We start from the raw sequence: 15571 nt of genomic DNA, 5'->3' as shown, positions 1-15571 counted from the left end.
TTTATAGTCAGATGTTTTCTGTTAAATATAATTGCAACTGTAACTTTCCATTATGTCTTAGCTGTCATTAGCAGTCTCACCAGAACTCTGTATAAAAGCATCACTTATTGCGTGTATGTATAATTCATTAAATTCTAAGAGAACCTTTGTTTCAACAGTCTCTCCATGGTATCAGATGAAAAACATTAGGTTTTCCTTCTCGGTCTTGGTAATGTAATTGGTTTCCTCTACATCACAAAATTGTTATTGTTTCTCAATTCTTGATCTCTAATTCTTCAGAGAATTCTCTTCAATTTTGTTTGTTTAATGATTCAAACATTCATCGACTCAGAATCATCAACAATGTCAAGTAATTCTGATATCACATCAATTCCTATTCATCAATTAGCTAATATGATACAACTCAAACTCAGAGATGATAAGTTCATCACCTGGAAAGCTTTGTTGATGCCGATAATTCGTAAGTTTCAAATTCTTTCTTTTCTTGATGGATCTCATGTTTGTCCATCTCAATTCACTGGCCGTGGATCAAATCAAGTTGAAAATCCTCTGTATGCTGCTTAGGGTGATAAAGATCAAACAATAATTTTGTGGATTCAATCAACAATATCTGAAGTTGTGATTCCCTACTTTGCTGGTGCTACCTCTTCACATGAACTCTGGCGCAATATTTAGTCAAGATTTGCAAGAACTTCAACAACTCATACGATTCAATTACGAACTTAGCTTCAAGGTGTTAAACAAGGATCTAAACCTGTTTCTGTATACTTGGATGAAATCAAGAAAATCTCAAATGAGTTAACTGCATCCGGATCTAAAATCTCAGATGAAGAACTTATTGTTGTCATCTTAGGAGGTTTGAATCATTATTTCTCTTCCTTTTGCACATCAATTCGAATTCGTAATCCACCAGTCTCTAGTGTTGAATTACACAACTTGTTGATCAGTGAAGAAGTAGTTGTCTCTAATAATCATCAACAATCCCTACCAACTACCACTGCCTTTTATGCACACAACAATAATTCAGGCTCAAAATCTTTTCCACCACATTTCAATCTTGTTACTGGTCATAGTGCAAATTACAAGGGAAAGAAACCTTTCAACCCAAATTATAAATCCAACACATCTCAAACCAACTATAATGCACCTAAGCCTCAATTTTCATCACCAGCACCTAATCCAATTCCACCAACCTCTGTTCTAAGACCTCAATCCTTCAACAATGAGAGGCCTTTATGTCAAATTTGTAACAAATATGGTCACACTGCATATGAGTGCAACAAGAGACTTAATTTTTCATATCAAGGCAGACAACCTCCACAAAATCTTCATGTTATGCTTGCTGCAGCTAATATTGGTGGTGAAAACCCTTGGTATGTAGACTCTGGTGCTACACGTCATATTGGTTTTAATACTTCAGGCATTGAACATATTGGTTCTTATTATGGTGGAGATCAAATTAACACTGCTACTGGGAAAGGTATGTCTATCAATGCTATTGCTCATACTTCTGGTTTTCTGCATGACAATAGAGTGTTATTGCCAAATATATCACATGTGCCCAATTCTGCTCAAAATTTTGGATCTGTTCAAAAATTCACCAGTGATAATGACTGTAGCATCACTTTTACTTCTGCTAATTTCACTGTGAAAGATCTCAAATCAGGGAGGACAATTTTCCAAGGGTCAGCTAAACATGAACTATACCCTATCAAAATTAACTTCCACTCCAGCACTTCATGCTTTGTCCTGCAACACCATTTCATCTACTCAGCTTCATCAGAGGCTTGGCCATCCATCCTCTCAATCTTTACAAAGAATTTGTCACTCTTCTGGGATTCCTCTATCCACAAAATCATTAGTTTGTAATGAATGCCAATAGTACTCCATTGCAGATTTTGCATATGGATCTTTGGGGACCTAGTCCTGTTCCTTCAGTTAGTGGTTACAACTATTACTGTAATATCATAGATGATTATACTAAATACTGTTGAATTTATCCCATGACTAATAACTCTGATTTCAGACTCATTTTTAACTCTTTTAAACTCATGGTTGAGAATTTCTTTAATCCCACTATCAAATGCATTAGGACAGATGGAGGTGGTAAATTCATACATAATGAACTTGCTTCTCTTTTATCTTTGTCTGGTATATATCATCAATTTAGTTGTCCCCATACTCCTGAACAAAATGGAGCAGCTAAATCCAAACATAGACACATTGTTGATCTAGGTAGAACTCTCTAATCCCAATCCAATTTATCACACACTTTTTGGGTTGAAGCTTTTCAGACAGTTAATTTCTTGATAAATAGATTACCTACTGCTTCTTTATCTTTCATTTCTCCTTTTGAAAAGCTATTTCATGCAAAACCAGATTACTCCTTTCTTAGAATTTTTGGTTGTGCTTGTTTTCCAAGGCTTAGGCCTTACACTTCCACTAAACTTGAGCCTAGAAGCAAAATTTGCATCTTTATTGAGTATTCTAACTCTCACAAAGGGTATATATGGCTTGAACCTATCGCTGACAGGGTTTACATCTCCATACATGTGTCTTTCAATGAAAACTTATTTCCTGCAATGTAATTGTTGATCGTGGTTTTAGGACAAGGGGTAAAATCGTAAAACCTCGCGTACAGCATGACGTCACCGGTGACACTAGCACATTTATAAGAGCATTTAACGCGCTTATGTAAAAATCACCAGGGAACCCTTTTTCAAGTACTAAATTAGGGTTTCGATGCGCGAAACCCTAAATTCACACATACCGCGCAATCATTACGCAAAAAGCACGGCAAAAACATGCCAAATGCATCCACCGTGCAATCATCGCGCAGAACATAGCAATTTCACGTACCGTGCAATCACTGCGCAAAAGCATGGAAATCATGCCACTCACACATGTCGTGCAACATGCCAAATGCACGTGTCGTGCAAACATCGCGCAAAACATAGAAATTGCACGTATCATGCAATCATTGTGCAAAAGCATGGCAAACATGCCAAATGCACGCACCGTGCACTCATCACACAAAACATAGCAATTGCATGTACCATGCAATAATTGTGCAAAATATGGCAACCATGCCAAAACGACAAATAACGCGCAACCGTCGCGCTAAATATGGCAACCATGCCAAACCGCAAATAAATACACAATCATTGCACTAGATGTAGCAACCGTGCCAAGCCGCAAAGCAACGCGCAATCATCACGTTAACCATGCCAAAAATCCAAAACGCACCACCATTGCACAAAATGGCAACCATTTGCACATGCCATAGAACACTTGCACGGCTTGGCATGCCAGGTTGCAAGGGTTGCACGACATGTTCCAATGGCGCGTGTGACGGCTTTGGCCCTAGGTTGCACGGCTTGGCATGCCAGGTTGCAAGGGTTTCATGGAATGTGCCAATGGCGCGTGTGGCGGCTTTGGCCCTCGGTTGCACGGCTTGGCATGCCAGGTCGCAAAGGTTGCACGACATGTGCCAATGGCGCGTATGGCCGCTTTGGCCCTAGGTTGCACGGCTTGGCATGCCAGGTTGCAAGGGTTGCACGGCATGTGCCAATGAGATGTGTGGCGGCTTTGGCCCTAGGTTGCACGACTTGGCATGCCAGGTTGCAAGGTTGCACGACATGTGACAATGGCGCATGTGGAGTCTTTGGCCCTAGGTTGCACGACTTGGCATGCCAGGTTGGCCAAGGCATACCACACATGCCACTGGCACATGTCGTGCAACACTTGCACTTTGGCACTTCCATTTGCACCCGACGTGCAACCCAGGGCCGAGGCATACCACACATGCCATTGGCACATGTCGTGCAACCCTTGCACTTTGGCATGTCGCGCCTACATCAAAGGCCACGATTCCTCTTATACAAAACCTCGACCGTCGAAGGTCGCTACTGAGTCGGCAAGTCTCTCAAGCTCAACTTATCAAAAACCAGCGACATGCTACATGTTTTCCACGAAAACACTCGAGACATCAAAACATATGTCACAAACTGGGGGATGCTCATTAGGGTTTTGGTTTGGCGGTCTACAGCGTGCGACATACACAAATGCCCGTTTCAAGAAGGTGTAATAAGAATAAAAAGGTTAGTAAATGCAGGAAGTAATGGTGAAACGCTCCTTCATTATGGAACATCAAATTCATCAAATTCCATCAATACCAGGCATTACCACCTCTTCCCATTTAACTCATCCGTTTGTTTTCTTACGATGCCAAAGTACGTTTCACTTGGACTTGTATAAATACGTTTTACCTATTTCCACCACAACACAAGTTTTTGGTCAGGGAGAAATACAACACTCGGAAAGGAAACTCTTGCTAGATTTCTCAAATATTTCATCTTCTGATACAAGTCAAGTACTAATCTTCCAGAACTGCTCTGGTCTCAACACTCTCTTCGTTTCCCCCCTAAACCAGCCCTTCTCCTCCTCTTTGTGACTGAAGCAAATCCGGAACAACCATTTCTTGGTTTAGGCCAGATTTGTATAGATTGATCTCTCGAATCTAAAGTACTCCCGTGAAGTACATTTTTTTAGGGTTTAGATTTGTTTCTCATTCACTCACCGAAATTACCAAAATCAGCAGAAACGATTTTTGTCTATAAACAATTGGCGACCACAGTGGGAGATTGATCTTTCGGTGACAATGTCAGTTTTCAATCCTCGATCTCATACTTCAATCCAGACATCAGGACGACAGAAGCGAGCGATCTGTTCAGGGATCCACAACTCGACTACCAGACAACCTGGTTACCAGTCGCAAACCACAAGAGACAGCTGTGGACTTCACAGAAACCGAAAGCAAATGATCCAGTCATCAAGTGACTGAAAACGACTGGGAACTTTCCACAATCGCGGTGGTGCTTCCCACAAAACTTGATCTTACACACGGAGGATCCCTTTTTCATCAGGAGATCCGGGAAACCGAGTAAGTCTTGCGTAGACATAATATATGGTTTACAATTTCAAGTTTTCACGGGAATGATAAAGCCAATAGCCATGTTATGTTTCATCCCATGTCATCTACCAACACGCAACGTTCACGGTTCCGTATCTTCCCTGGGATGTACGTATCACTTACAATCATAACCAAAAAATGACATCATCCTAAAACGGTTCATCCCAAATAATAACCCAAAACCCTCATAGGTAACACTTGTCTATCAACCCATAAATCCAGAAAATAAAAACCATAAGTCAGGTGTTTCATTTGCCTTTCGAAAAAAAAAAACAAAAGAATTTCAGAAGACAGAAGTGCATCCAAAGGAAGCCATTCAACAGTGGTTCGCTCTTCTCGAATAAGACGTCCTTCGTCATTTGGAGAACCGCCTGCTTCAGCTCCAACTCTTTGGACAACCTTCCAACCTCCGCCTCTTGTTGTTTTCCCCGTCCGCAGAAGTACCTTCAGTCACCTTGGCCTGCAACCTTGGATCTCATAGAAACCCTAACGCTTAGTCTTCGTGGAATCAGTTGCATGCCTATGTGTACCTACTTTGCGTCATAACGATTACCAGTCACTATTCATGAGGTAGCTGACGCTACTACGGTAATATTCGAAGAGAAGAACAATATTTCTACAGACCTGAAATATGCTGGCTCACTTTATTGCTACCACGCAACGCCAAGACAGATCCCACGCCGGAACCAGCGCCCACGCCAAGCCAGCGCCGAACCAAGCCAGTGCCTTGCCAAGCCAACATCCATGCCAAGCCGGCGCTCGTTCCAACAAGATCCAGCGCTAACAACTTGCGTCTATCCAGGGCCAGCAGCTTGCATCTTTTCCAGCACACTGACAGCCTGCGTCCTTCCGATACCGGCAACTTATATCTTTCCAGCGCCGGAAGCTTGCATCTTTTCCACAACTTGCGTCCTTCCAGCGTCACACTTGCACTTCCAGCTTGCATCTTTACAGCAGCTTGGATCTTTACAGCAGCTTGGATCTTTAAAGAAGCTTGGATCTTTAAAGAAGCTTGGATCTTTACAGCAGCTTGCATCTTTACATCAGCTTGCATCTTCCCAGTACTAGAAGCTTGCATCCTTCTAGCGTTACACTTGAACGCCTCGTAGGGAATAAGCAGTCTGATTTCATCACACGTAAAGATCAGGAACGACTTCTCTAAAATCGAAGAAAAGAAAATCAGCAAACCCCCTGAGTTCACGAAGACTCTCTTCCTGTCAAGAGACGCATGATTTATAGGGACTTCGCCCACAAAACTGTGTAGTCCATGATGAAACATTTATGTGAGATTCTATGTTTCCCCAAGGCACAACGTCAAGACATATTTGCATCCCTCAACCGCACCGCATCAGGGAAACAGCCTTTTCCAACCAAAGAAATCGTTCCCAAATCTATACCTCTCTTGGAGAGCACGATTGATAGATGGAACTGGGGACTCCTAACCACTGTCCTCTTGAAGGGAGACCAGCCTTACAACATAGTGATTGACGCAGCCTCTCCAGTGGCTCCGTTTCAATGTTCGCTTCAGCAGCCGCTCCGCTTTAAACATTCGCTCCAACATCCACTCCGCTTCAGCGTACTCTCCATAAGCTGCTCTAGGATCCGAAGACGAAACTTCAGCGTCTTTACTCTATAAGTTTCAACGTCCTCTCCGAGAACCGAAGCCACTTAAATGCCCCTTTCCTGCAAAGGATCGTGTCGTGGCCGCCACTCCTTCTTTCTAAGGATATTGTCGTAGCCGCCGCTCTTTCTTGCTTTAAGCGCCACTCCTTCCTTCCAAGTCTCTTCTGACCACATCTGCTGCCAAGAACTGTTGCCGCCCGTTTGTTGATACAGGCCAGAGCTTCACCATGGCAACAATCACTGTAAATCCCAACGACCACACAAGATAGGAACACACAACCATGATCTCCAATATTATCTCCAACTTGGCCGTTGCCGAGCGCATATTCATCCATATGTCGCATTCTGATGAAGTTCGGTAAATTTTGGAATCCATTGGAGAGACACTACAGATGAAGGCGCGGATCCGGACGAGCAACAAAAAACAAGAGAAGGTCAATATCTCTTTTCATGTGGACAGAGTTTCTAGAGTTTGTACAAGATAAATATCCCTTCTTGCTCCATGAAACGGATGACTGGGCGCGACTATGCCACCTCAGGCCCGCAACATCCCTCTCAAATTCTTCTTGAATTTTACTGTCAGGCTATTTTCGCCTCCCGGACGAGCTCGAAACCTAAATATTCTCACGAAAGGAGATAGGAAATTCTTTTCCGCTCAGAATGGAGGGGCGGACCGTCGAAATCCGAGTTCGTTCGAGAATTATACATCGATTCTACTAAAGGGCGCTAATTAGGGTTTCAGCATGCCAAACCCTAATTCAGACAAAGTTTCCATCATCCCACGGAACCGAAGACAGTCGACATCCTTCCAAGGAACTCAAGCTATCTCCACTCCAAGCCTAGGAACGCAAGCAGATCCGTTTCAAGACGACCAAGTGCTAACGGCTCCAGGTCCAATCCCACCAATGCTGACGGCTAATCCCAAGCCGACCCAATGCAAGCGGCTTCCCTTCACGTCAAGTCTATGCAAGCAGATCCGCTCTGCATTCCAAAGCCTAGCCTAGAAGACGCGCGACCATTCTAGGTCGAGTCCTACAACTTTCATCTCAACCGACCTCTACCACTCCGCAGCCTGACCTGCGGTACCACGAGCAAAATCCACGCAAGGCTGCCAAACACAAGGATCACAGATTCTCGTTGCTTCTCGAAAAAGACAAGATGGGCCTACATTACATCCGGGGACTCAGCCTCAGCAAGATCTCCCGTCAAAATCTCTAATCAAGAGTAAGGAAGGTGAAGATATATACCAGGAACACGCTTACCAATGTTTCACCACCTGGACCGAGGGAGGAAAGCAAAACCGACAACATGACGTGGAGGGAGGAGTGACGCCCCCTTTTCATAGACATGGCACTTTTAAGATTTTGGATAAGGAAATGATTCCCTATTGAAGTCATGAATGAAGAAAGAGAATTGGACCCGCAAGGAAAAGCCTTACCACGCCCAAGAAGTACGCGCCTTTCCCGCGCCAGCATCATTCTAATGCTATGCTCAACCTACGCGTTGCCAACAGTCCGCGCTTTCCTTTCCAACGCCATGCTTTACCAAGCGATCCCCACCTCTGCACAGGGAAGAGGAAGACGGTACAATTTCACAAACAATATATGATGCACCAACCCTAAAAGAAAAAGGGGAAAAGAGAGAAGCAGATTTTAAGCAGACAAGATGGGCTTACGTTACAGTAGGAAGTTTAGCCTCAGCAAAATTTTCTCTCGGATTCTAAACAGGAAATAAAGAAAAGAAACGTAAATCATGGGAATGTACCTACTGGCGTTACTATTGCATGTCCCTACCAGCATCAAGACCCGGACACAAATCCAGTAGCGCATCATGAGAAAAGAAGTAATCCCCTTTTTGGGTATAACGCTTCCTGATTTTTGAATAAGGAAAGGAAATCGGGCCCAAAAGAGCAAGCTTTGCCGCGACCCCAGCAATCCATGCTTTCTTTTTGCGTCGGCGCCAAAGCAACCCGTGCTTTCCTTGTTATGCCACGTCGTACCTTGCCAAAGCGACCCGCGCTTTCCTTACTGCGCCAACGCCATGCCTTGCCGAGCAGTCTGCCGACACCATGCTTTGCCAAACGACCCACGCCCATTCTAAGCCCATTTGTGCTGACAAGCCCCACTCATGACCAGTCTATGCTAGCATCTCCTCCTCGCGTTCCAAAGCCTGGCCCCAAAGACACCTAGTCATACTGGGATTTGTGCAAAGCTACCGGATGCAAGGATTGCAGATTCCACTTACATCTCGAAAAAGGTCAGACAAATCTCCTCGGCCCTCTTTCACGACTTACTGTCTCAGTTCTATCCTCGTCTGTCACCATCTTATGCTTACCTCGCAACAAGGACCCTGTTCCAAGCTAACCAGGGGACTTAATGTTGATGGTGGTTTTAAGACAAGGGGTAAAATCGTAAAACCTCACGTATAGCATGACGTCACCGGTGACACTAGCACATTTATTAGAGCATTTAACGTGCTTATGTAAAAATCACCAGGGTACCCTTTTTCAAATACTAAATTAAGGTTTCGATGTGCGAAACCCGAAATTCACACATATCGCGCAACCATTACGCAAAAAGCATGGAAAACAAGCAAAATGCACCCACCGTGCAATCATCGCGCAGAACATAGCAATTGCACGTACCGTGCAATATCTGCGCAAAAACATGGCAATCATGCCACTCACACATGTCATGCAACATGCCATCGCGCAAAACATAGCAATTGCACGTACCGTGCAATCATTACGCAAAAGCATGGCAAACATGCCAAATGCACGCACCGTGCACTCATCACACAAAACATAGCAATTGCATGTACCATGCAATCATTGTGCAAAATATGGAAACCATGCCAAAACTACAAATAACGCGCAACCGTCGCGCTAAATATGGCAACCATGCCAAACCGCAAATAAATACGCAATCATTGCACTAGATGTAGCAACCGTGCCAAACAGCAAAGCAACGCGCAATCATCACGTTAACCATGCTAAAAATTCAAAATGCACCTCCATTGCACAAAATGGATACCATGCCAAAAGCGCGCGCCATTGGCACATGTCATGCAACCCTTGCAACCTGGCATGCCAAGCATTACAATCTAGGGACAAAGCCGCCACACACGTCATTGGCACATGCCATGCAACCCTTGCAACCTGGCATGCCAAGCCGTGCAACCTAGGGTCAAAGCCGCCACACGCGCCATTGGCACATGTCGTGCAACCCTTGCAACCTGGCATGCCAAGTCGTGTAACCTAGGGCCAAAGACGCCACACGCGCCATTGGCACATGCCGTGCAACCCTTGCAACCTGGCATGCCAAGCCGTGCAACCTAGGGCCAAAGCCGCCACACGCGCCGTTGGCACATGTCGTACAACACTTGCGCTTTGGCATTTCCACTTGCACCTGACGTGCAACCTAGGGCCAAGGCATACCACACATGTCACTGTCACATGCCGTGCAACAGTTGCACTTTGGCACTTCCACTTGCACCCTACGTGCAACCCAGGGACGAGGCATGCCACACATGCCAATGGCACATGCCGTGCAACCCTTGCACTTTGGCATGCCGCACCTACATCAAAGGCCGCGATTCGTCTTATACAAAACCTCGACCGTCGAAGGTCGCCACTGAGCTGGCAAGTCTCTCAAGCTCAACTTATCAAAAACAGCGACATGCTACATGTTTTCCATGAAAACACTCGAGACATCAGAACATATGTCACAAACTGGGGGATGCTCATTAGGGTTTTGGTTTGGCGGTCTACAGCGTGCGGCATATACAAATGCTCGTTTCAAGAAGGTATAATAAGAATAAAACGGTTAGTAAATGCAGGAAGTAATGGTGAAACACTCTTTCATTATGGAACATCAATTCCATCAAAGTTCATCAATACCAAGCGTTACCACCTCCTCCCATTTAACTCATCTGTTTCTTTTCTTACGAGGACAGAGTACGTTTCACTTGGACTTGTATAAATAGGTTTTACGTATTTCCACCAAAACACAAGTTTTTGGTCAGGGATAAATACAACACTCAGAAAGGAAACTCTTGCTAGATTTCTCAAAGCTTTCATCTTCCGATACAAGTCAAGTACTACTCTTCCAGAACTGCTCTGGTCTCAACACTCTCTTCGCTTCCCTCCCTAAACCAGTCATTCTCCTCTTCTTTGTGACCGAAAAAAATCCGGAACGACCATTTCTTGGTTTAGGCCAGATTTTTATAGATTGATCTCTCGAATCTAAAGTACTCCCATGCAGTACATTTGTTTAGGGTTAAGATTTGTTTCTCATTCACTCACCGAAATTACCAAAATCAGCAGAAAGCGTTTTTGCCTATAAACAGTAATACAAATTGTCTGTCTCAAATTCAACTCCTGCCACTATTGATCCACTTTTGTTGAGATCATTTCCAGTACATACTCATGTTCAATTACCTTGTTTTGAGTCCATATCTACATCCCCATCTACTTCACCACATATCTCTGATTCTCCCAACAATATTGTCATCACTACATCTAGTGATCATCCTACTTCTACATTGCCTTCCTCATCCCATCAATCTACTGATTCTTCTACTTCTCCCACTTCCAACAATCATAATATGCTCACTAGATCCAAAAACAATATCTACAAACCCAAAGCTCAGTTATCCACCACATATTTTCTTCCCACAACTTATGTTGCTCATGTGAACTCTTGTACTCCTCTTACTTTCTTTACTCAAGCTAACAAAATTCCACAATTGAGAATAGCTCTTCATGATGAGTATAATACACACATGCTTGCTGGTACTTGGACAAAAGTTCCTCCTCATCCTTCTCAAAATCCAGTTGGCTGCAAATGGGTTTTTAAGGTGAAACAAAATGCTGATGGTTCTTTAAATAAGCACAAAGCAAGACTAGTTGCAAAAGGATTTAACCAAAAAGCAGGTTTGGATTACACAAAGACATTCAGCCCTGTTGTAAAGCCTACAACTATTAGACTAGTTCTTTCAATAGCTGTTCAGTTTGATTGGAAGGTGAAGAAACTTGATGTAAGCAATGATTTCCTTCATGGTGACTTGAAGGAAGAAGTTTATATGGTTCAAACTCCAAGGCTTGTGGATCCAGACCATCCTGAATATGTTTGTAAGCTCAATAAATCTATCTATGGGTTGAAGAAAGCTCCAAGAGCTTGGTATGAGAATCTTGTCGATGTTGTTCTTTCTCTGGGTTTTCACATGTCTCATGCAGATATATCTTTGTTTGTTCATAAGGCTGACACTCAGATTACAATTCTACTGGTTTATGTAGATGACATACTCATAACTGGGTCTTATGAGACTTTCTGCAATACAATCATTTCTGACATAAAACAACATTTCCCAATTAATGATATGGGTGAAGTTCGTTACTTTCTTGGTTTGGAAGTCAAGAGGAATTATACTAGTATTTTTCTTAACCAAACAAAGTACATACTTGATTTACTTCAGAAGACAAACATGCTAGGAGCAAAACCTTGTTCTACACCAGTTGTTACTGACATCAAAATGAGCAGAACTGATAGCACTCCTCTATCTGATCCTACTGAGTACATGTCCTTAGTTGGGGATCTTCAATACATTACTTGGACAAGGCCAGAAATTGCTTATTCTGTGAACCAAGTTTGTCAGCACACGCAAGGACCAACTGACACTCACTTCACTGCTGCAAAGAGAATTCTTAGATACTTAAAATCTACTTTGAATTATGGCATTGTTCTGCAGAAAGGTCTTGTTGCTCTCAATGCCTTTTCTGATGCTGACTGGGTTAGTAATCCTGATGACAGGAGCAGTACCAGTGGATTTTGCATATTTTTTTGGTACAAACCCCATTACTTGGAGCTCTAAGAAACAAGCTACTGTCTCCAGATCTTCCACTGAAGCATAATACAGATCATTGGCTCAAATTGCTGCTGAAGTTGTGTGGGTATGTCAACTTCTTAAGGACTTGCACATTTTTTTTCCTATCACTCCTACTATTGGTGCTAACAACATTGGATCCATCTTCTTGGCTACAAATCCTGTCAACCATAGTAGAATGAAACAGGTTGCAGTTGACTTTCACTTCATCAGAGAGTTGGTCAATTCAAAGACACTCAAGCTTTACTATATCTCCACAAGTAATCAAGTTGCAGATATATACACTAAAGGCTTGTCTGCTACAAGATTTGACTTCCTACGTGACAAGTTGAGTGTTCATACGTCTGCCCAACTCAACTTGCGGGGGGCTAATAACAATACTAGCAATAGTTAGTTTATAGTCAGATGTTTTCTGTTAAATATAACTGCAACTGTATCTTTCCGTTATGTCTTAGCTGTCATTAGTTGTCTCACCAGAACTCTGTCTGTATAAAGACATCACTTATTGTGTGTCTGTATAATTCATTGAATTCTAAGAGAACCTTTGTTTCAACAGTTTCTCCAGTTTGAAGTACACTATTTCCGAACAATCCTTCGGAAATAACATATATATTGAATGTTTGTGTGAGTTTTAGAGAACCAGTTCAATCAAATAGCTAGTAATTGAACCGGTTCTCTAAAACTCCAGACGTGTATCTGATTACAATTCACTTGTTTTTTTACTAAAGATTAATATAAGGAAAAACAAGACGTCTTTTTCTTTTACTTCCATCGAATTTTTTATTCACAGCTTTTTATTTTATGTCTTATTCATGCAAACTATGGAGAAAAGTAATTAGAGGCATAAAGGTTGTGATTTTGTTTAGTGGAAGAAAAAAAAAGTCATTGAAAGGCTAGATATAGTTGAAAAGTCTTATTCATTAGGTCCTTGATACTTTATAGAGATTTCATGATCACTCGGAAAGTCAAGATTTGATTTGGATGACCTAATTTCTCCCTAACCTCTAACCACTGCAATTTCAGCTGATTCTTGCTTCGAAACTAAGATTTCATGACTCAAAAGTTTAAAACTTGGAAAAAGCATCAACCGTTGATAAGAATAAAGTGATCCCATCTTTGACTAATGCGGCAGGTCGGGAGCTACTAGATTGTTCATACTGCAGATGTATGAACAAAAAAAGTTGTTATTATGATGATGATGATAATAAAAAATGTTGTGGAGCTCAACCAGCCGCATATTCTCTAGGAAAAACTCTTGTGCTATGTTTTGGACCTCCCCTCCTCTATCTGTCTTGCCTTTTAAAGGGTGAGCTTTTTTTTTTTTATATATATATATATATTTATTTTTATATTTTTTTTGGTAAACTTGTTTTATATCTTTCCAGTTTTCCTAAATAAAGAAAAACCATAGAGACCAAGTGGGGCTTAGTTTAGTTTCATGAAAGCTGCATTTTTTTTTGTACTGGTTTATTCTTTGATGTCCACTAGTCCACTACTTTGAAAGTCACTGTCTGGTAATCTACTTGTTAATGTGTGTTGAAGCACCCTTCACTATCGATCGACCGAGCTGGTATTATTCTCCCTAATCTACTTGTTAATGTGGGTCTCTGCAGCACCCTTCATTATCGATCGACCCACGTTGGTCCAGGGCCGGCCCTGAGGCAAGGTCAATGGAGGTTGACTTTGGGGCAGCACGCGAGAGGGGCAACAAAATTAGGATATTTGCAAGGTTGTTACGTTTAAGAAAAAGCAAAATTGGTTTAAAATGTGATTAGAAATCAAAATTGGGACGACTCCGTAAAAAAGAAGGGGCATGCTATAAAAAATGTGTTTCTTAGTGGTCTCACTATGACATTATACGGAAAATGGGTCATTTGTCCAATATTTTTAAATCACGGTTCAAATAGACGGGTAAAAAATAGTTTGGGTGAAATGGCCAAAAAAAATAGTAAGGATGAATCTGGTTTCATCCTAGCTTAAATTTAAAAAATAGCAAGGATGAAACTGGATACATCCTGTTTAAATTAAAAATAAGAAAAAATATTTGAAAATAGACACGATGAAATTGGCTAAATCCTGCCTATTTTTACATTTTTGGCTATTTAAACAGTATCAAAATCTAACTGTCCATTTCATCTAGAAATTGTTGATTTTGATTTTTTTAACCAATTTTGTAAAAATTATAATAGAAAATTAAAAAGTTCAGAAACAAACTTTAGTTAAGCCTCAATCAATTGTTCTCTACAGTTCTAAACCCCTTTTTTTCCCTCTCTGTTACTGTCGTCGACGAACATTAATGGTAAACTATTACTCATGTAAGATTATTCATTATGGTTGCTTATTATGTATTTGTTCAAAAACTATTTTGAATCTTCAATTTTATCAAAAACTTCAGTATCTGGGAAGGTACATAAATTATTTGCGCAAATGCCTGGTAAGTGGGGAGGAGAACTTTTTTCTCTTGCAAATGGAGTGGGGTTTTCTTTAATAAGATTGTGCAGTTTGATTGGCAACAAATGGTTCTTAGCCATCATGTGCCTTTGGATTCTGTGAATCATGGTGACTAGTTTGATCGATTTGGTAGCACCTACTGTACATCTGCTAGAAAGGTGTCTGCGCAAGTGATTAAACTTCCAAGTTTAAAATGTACCTTGGTGCACTTTATATTATTTACACCCAAAGTATATGGAAGACTTATAATTCAAGGATGGTTGTAAGGATAGTTTTGCAATCTAAAAGTAGTAGTTGTTTGGTTAAGTTTTGCTGTGCTCGATGTTGTCCTTGTTGCGCACAATTAATTGGCATATCTAACAGGGAAGAATTGTTGTTGTCTCGATGGTCTGCAGGAAATGGTTATTACCATTCATCTTACAGGGCTATTAGAATTACCTCATAATAATCACAATACAGTTGGTGGTCTCATTGAAGTGGAAATTTACAGAAAAATTGTGCCGCTCAACTCAGCTCAAGTGTGTACGAGTACCAGGATGGATGGGGCGAAAAATTTACCAGCACTTCGGGGCAGCCAAATCTCAGGATCGGTTCTGGTTCGTGGTACAATATAACTTCTATAAAATAATAGGCTTGGGAGTT

The sequence above is a fragment of the Papaver somniferum genome, unplaced genomic scaffold (assembly GCF_003573695.1).
Source record: "Papaver somniferum cultivar HN1 unplaced genomic scaffold, ASM357369v1 unplaced-scaffold_114, whole genome shotgun sequence".
Taxonomy (NCBI): domain Eukaryota; kingdom Viridiplantae; phylum Streptophyta; class Magnoliopsida; order Ranunculales; family Papaveraceae; genus Papaver; species Papaver somniferum.
The sequence above is the reverse complement of the archived record's forward strand: the minus strand, read 5'-3'. Positions refer to the sequence as shown.